This window comes from Electrona antarctica, assembly GCF_951216825.1.
Source record: "Electrona antarctica genome assembly, chromosome: 7".
Classification (NCBI taxonomy): Eukaryota; Metazoa; Chordata; class Actinopteri; order Myctophiformes; family Myctophidae; genus Electrona; species Electrona antarctica.
The window spans coordinates 42,113,311-42,119,276 of NC_136812.1; the positions used below are offsets into that span (position 1 = coordinate 42,113,311).

The window sequence follows — 5,966 nt, forward strand, 5'->3', positions numbered from 1 at the left end:
GTCCACAACGGTTATGTCAAGAACATACCCGAAGCCGTTGATCACAGTTTGATAGAAGTTAGGAAATGTTGCTCTATACAGATTGTCCAGCTGTAAAAAGAACACAGAATACACACACACACACACACACACACACACACACACACACACACGTATATTAGTATTATTCTCCCATTAAAAATCTAAATAACGGTATAATTAATTATCTGTAGAGTCCTTGATACTGTAGATATTTGACAGATCATGCAGTGTGACTTACCGCTGTGGCAACTACAGTTGATTATGGAATGCTGCCGAGTTTGGATTTTCAAGATCTGCTGTGAAGTTTTGCTTGAGTTTGAATTCCAAATCGATCGTTGCCACTGATGCTGGAGCACAAAGGATAGGGCAAAATGAGTTGCTGTAAGTCAGCCGCGTAGCGTGGATTGAAATGTTGACTGGGCCAATTAGCATACGCATCTGCTGTAAAAGTGAAGTTGTGTCACCTGGTAGTGAAGTTGGATTAACTGTTGGTGAAGTTGTGTCACCTGGTAGTGAAGTTGTATTAACTGTTGGTGAAGTTGTGTCACCTGGTAGTGAAGTTGTATTAACTGGTGGTGAAGTTGTATTAACTGTTGGTGAAGTTGTGTCACCTGGTAGTGAAGTTGTATTAACTGGTGGTGAAGTTGTGTCACCCGGTAGTGAAGTTGTATTAACAGGTGGTGAAGTTGTATTAACTGGTGGTGAAGTTGTGTCACCTGGTAGTGAAGTTGTATTAACTGGTGGTGAAGTTGTATTAACTGGTGGTGAAGTTGTGTCACCTGGTAGTGAAGTTGTATTAACTGGTGGTGAAGTTGTGTCACCTGGTAGTGAAGTTGTATTAACTGGTGGTGAAGTTGTATTAACTGGTGGTGAAGTTGTGTCACCTGGTAGTGAAGTTGTATTAACTGGTGGTGAAGTTGTATTAACTGGTGGTGAAGTTGTGTCACCTGGTAGTGAAGTTGTATTAACTGGTGGTGAAGTTGTATTAACTGGTGGTGAAGTTGTGTCACCTGGTAGTGAAGTTGTGTCACCTGGTAGTGAAGTTGTATTAACTGGTGGTGAAGTTGTATTACTGGTGGTGAAGTTGTGTCACCTGGTAGTGAAGTTGGATTGGCTGGTGCCGTCGTAACAGCAACAACAGTTGCAACAGTGGTGGCAGTAGCTGTTGTTGTACCTGTAAAAAATAAAACAGTGTAAATTATTATAAAAACTTGGGTAGTGTCATAGATTTGAAAGAATGGACAAAAAACACATACTTGTTACCACAACTGTTGATGCATTCACAGGAAGGGAGAAGCCGGAGCTGCCGTTTGTCACAGCCTCCACTAAAGTGTTTATCAGAGCATTGGTTGTTGGTAGACTGGAGTCGGCATTGGAAAATAGCAGTGTCGCATTTACCACAATTGAACCGCGGCTGTGAATAGATGATTATTGTTAGATTTCTTTATTTTTCTGGATTTTGTCATGTATATTTCTATGGTCCAAGTTTACCCATTGTCACATACAGTATGTACTTAAGTTAGGCCAAAGGTTAATATTTTTACTTTGAACACAAGGACACTTTTATGAGTTATGAGTGAAAAAAAATATTCCACTCAAACTCATCATAACCTCTTCCCTTCCTCACTGAACTCCATTCCACACATTAGAGTTAGACAAACAAAATGTTAGTCAGGTGTATTTGAATATAACCACTGTAGCTAATTTGTGAAATGTAATTGGACTTTCAAACAACATACAGTAAATATAGCAAATCAATGAAATTGTAATGATTTGGTCCACAAAGGTTATGTCAAGAACATACCCAAAGCCGTTGATCACAGTTTGATAGAAGTTAGGAAATGTTGCTCTATACAGATTGTCCAGCTGTAAAAAGAACACAGAATACACACACACACACACACACACAAACACACACACATATATTAGTATTATTCTCCCATTCAAAATCTAAATAACGGTATAATTAATTCTCTGTAGAGTCCTTGATACTGTAGATATTTGACAGATCATGCAGTGTGACTTACCGCTGTGGCAACTACAGTTGATAGGGTTTGGAATGCTGCTGAGTTTGCATTTTCAAGATCTGCTGTGAAGGTCTCCGTGAGTTTGAATTCCAAATCGATCGTTGCCACTGATGCTGGAGCACAAAGGATAGGGCAAAATGAGTTGCTGTAAGTCAGCCGCGTAGCGTGGATTGAAATGTTGACTGGGCCAATTAGCATACGCATCTGCTGTAAAAGTGAAGTTGTGTCACCTGGTAGTGAAGTTGGATTAACTGTTGGTGAAGTTGTGTCACCTGGTAGTGAAGTTGTATTAACTGTTGGTGAAGTTGTGTCACCTGGTAGTGAAGTTGTATTAACTGGTGGTGAAGTTGTATTAACTGGTGGTGAAGTTGTGTCACCTGGTAGTGAAGTTGTATTAACTGGTGGTGAAGTTGTGTCACCTGGTAGTGAAGTTGTATTAACTGGTGGTGAAGTTGTATTAACTGGTGGTGAAGTTGTGTCACCTGGTAGTGAAGTTGTATTAACTGGTGGTGAAGTTGTGTCACCTGGTAGTGAAGTTGTATTAACTGGTGGTGAAGTTGTATTAACTGGTGGTGAAGTTGTGTCACCTGGTAGTGAAGTTGGATTGGCTGGTGCCGTCGTAACAGCAACAACAGTGGAGGGAGCGGTCGTTGCAGCAGTGGTGGCAGTAGCTGTTGTTGCTGTACCTGTAAAAAATAAAACAGTGTAAATTATTATAAAAACTTGGGTAGTGTCATAGATTTGAAAGAATGGACAAAAAACACATACAGTTACCACAACTGTTGATGCATTCACAGGAAGGGAGAAGCCGGAGCTGCCGTTTGTCACAGCCTCCACTAAGGTGTCAGCCACAGCATGGGTTGACGGTGCTGAGGTGGCATTGTTAAATATCAGGCATGCAGTTACCATAATTCCTCGAGCATAGCTGAAACCGTTGATCACAGTTCTAAGGAATTTAGGATATTGTGCTCCATACAGATTGTTCAGCTGTGAAAAGAATACAGAAAACGCACGCACGCACGCACGCACGCACGCACGCATGCACGCACGCACGCACGCACGCACGCACGCACGCACGCACGCACGCACGCACGCACGCACGCACGCACGCACACACACACACACACACACACACACACACACACACACACACACACACACAGTCATGGGATTATTCACATGTTACGATAGTAGAGTTCATTATCTTTAGAGTCCTTATTTATTTGACAGGTCGTACAGTGTGGACAAAAAACACATACAGTTACCACAACTGTTGATGCATTCACAGGAAGGGAGAAGCCGGAGCTGCCGTTTGTCACAGCCTCCACTAAGGTGTCAGCCACAGCATGGGTTGACGGTGCTGAGGTGGCATTGTTAAATATCAGGCATGCAGTTACCATAATTCCTCGAGCATAGCTGAAACCGTTGATCACAGTTCTAAGGAATTTAGGATATTGTGCTCCATACAGATTGTTCAGCTGTGAAAAGAATACAGAAAACGCACGCACGCACGCACGCACGCACGCACGCACGCACGCACGCACGCACGCACGCACGCACGCACGCACGCACGCACGCACGCACGCACGCACGCACGCACGCACGCACGCACGCACGCACGCACGCACGCACGCACGCACACACACACACACACACACACACACACACACACACACACACACACAGTCATGGGATTATTCACATGTTACGATAGTAGAGTTCATTATCTTTAGAGTCCTTATTTATTTGACAGGTCGTACAGTGTGGACTTACCGCTGTGGCTACTTGGGTTGATAGGTTTTGGAATGCTGCTGAGTTTGAGTTTGCAAGATCTGCTGTGAAAGTTTGCTGGAGTTTGAATTCCAACTTGAACTTTGCCTCTGATACTGGAGCACCAAGGATAGGACAAAATTAGTTGCTAAAAGTTGATATTACTAATTATGTGCAAAGTGCAAAACATACTCTCTCCCTGCCTACTGTCTATCCCTCTATAAAAAATACAAAATAAAGGCGAAAGCCACAAACAAAAAAAATACCCACAATAGAGGGTATGCGCATGCATAAAGTAAATGGCAAATCGAGTGGCAAATCGAGTGATGCAAGACAGTCTCTGGATTGACATGAAACTATGCACGCACACTCCCTGGAGGCCAGAGCAAAACCTCTGCCCCAAATATTTCATATTGGCCTGTTACAGTGCCACCAGGAGGCCGAACACATTGTTTTTATATTAACTGGTGATGAAATTGTGTCACCTGGTAGTGAAGTTGCATTAACTGGTAGTGAAGTTGCATTAACTGGTAGTGAAGTTGCATTAACTGGTGCTACAGTTGCATTGGCTGGTGCCGCCGTAACAGTTGCAACAGTGGAGGGAGTGGTCGATACAGCTGCAGCAGTGGAGGGAGTGGTATCGGGTGCTTGAGTTGGTGGCAAAAACACTGTAAAAATATCAATATCATATCAATACTTGTGCAGGCAATAATTGATAACAAGATGTTATTAAACATGTCATCAACTCACCCGCCGCCATCACCACCACCTGGTGGCTGAATTTATACTCCAGAACCGCCACAGTTCACTGCAATGTTAACCGTTTTATTTTGAAAGCCGTTTCACTCACAAAATGAGAAACAGGAAGTGAAAAACCGCTATGTAAAGTTTCCCGCGAATGCTAATTCATTCACCCAAAACATACAGTTTGTAACCAGCGATCATATCGTTTATAGAAATGAGCCACAAATCAAGCTTTGTTTTGATCAAAAACGCAGCCTGGAAGAAGAATCCGAGATATTAGGATTCCAAAAACTCCGTTCTTATAAACAGCATAAGCCAGCTGACTTTTCACTTATGTCTTTTTCCGGGTTTTTTCATCGCACCGGAACCGGAGTGTTACAGGCGCTAGCAGAACAGAGTTGTGAACCATAATCAATATATATAAATAAAAAGACATCCAAAGACGATCTCGGTGACGAGGGCGAAAGGACCAGAAGGCGTCAAAAGATGTTCTAGGCGGCAAATGAGTTAAAGGCACATTTTTTGCTTTTATCGGTTGAGTCAACAATTCTTACCGGTGACAACAATAGTTGATGTGTTCACAGGAAGGGAGAAATTGTCGCTGGATGCAGCCTCAACGAGAGTACTAGCCACAGAAGAGGCATTGGGTGCAGTTGCATTTGCCTCTTGGTTGAATATTAATTCAGCCTCCACCTCTACTGATCCTGAGCTGCAAGTGATGTTGAACAGTTTTTTTAAGGATTTATTTTCATTATTATTATAATTGTTATAATAATTATTTATATTGCACCAGTTTTGTTATTTATATGACTACATTAAAGGTACAAATCAATGATATGTTAATCACGTAATAAAAACATATATACGGTACTTGAGTAAAATACCTGAAGCCGGTTACAACAGTGCGATTGAAATGAGAAAACTTTGCTATATAGACGTTGTTCATCTGAAAACAGAAATTCAGTCATTGGAATAATTACAGAAATAATTACACAGGAACTGTAAAAGATTCATGATTATTCCACCAAGTTCATCATCATAATGGACTTACCACTGAAGCTACTAGGGTTGCTAAGTTCTGGAATGCGGGAGAGGATGTGTTTGCAAGGTCTGGTGTGAAGGCTAGCACTAATTGGAATTCCAACATGAACTTTGGCCTTGTTGGTGGTCCAGGTGTTGCATTTTCTGGTAATGCACAATGGGTAGAAATAGTTTTTAACAGATAAGCTGCATTTTAGTTACACTTTTAAGATGAGTGGACAGGCTTGTAACGCTGCTGTGTGTATGCACTGTCAAAACTGTGACTCATGTTAGGCGATTCAAAATGATCCTATCACATTTTCTATCGAAAATACTTCCTTAACCCAGGGGATAACGGAGTGACGTCAGACTTAAAACTAAACT

General features: G+C 42.0%; 1 long non-coding RNA gene across 1 annotated transcript; it reads right to left on the minus strand.

Moving 5' to 3' along the window:
* Positions 1 to 5,122: 5,122 nt before the first annotated feature.
* On the minus strand, positions 5,123 to 5,705 carry LOC306926807. The gene is made up of 3 exons (XR_013790438.1): positions 5,614 to 5,705; positions 5,447 to 5,508; positions 5,123 to 5,271 (listed from the first exon to the last, which is right to left on the minus strand). It is a non-coding gene; the product is annotated as an uncharacterized lncRNA (long non-coding RNA).
* Positions 5,706 to 5,966: the final 261 nt, after the last annotated feature.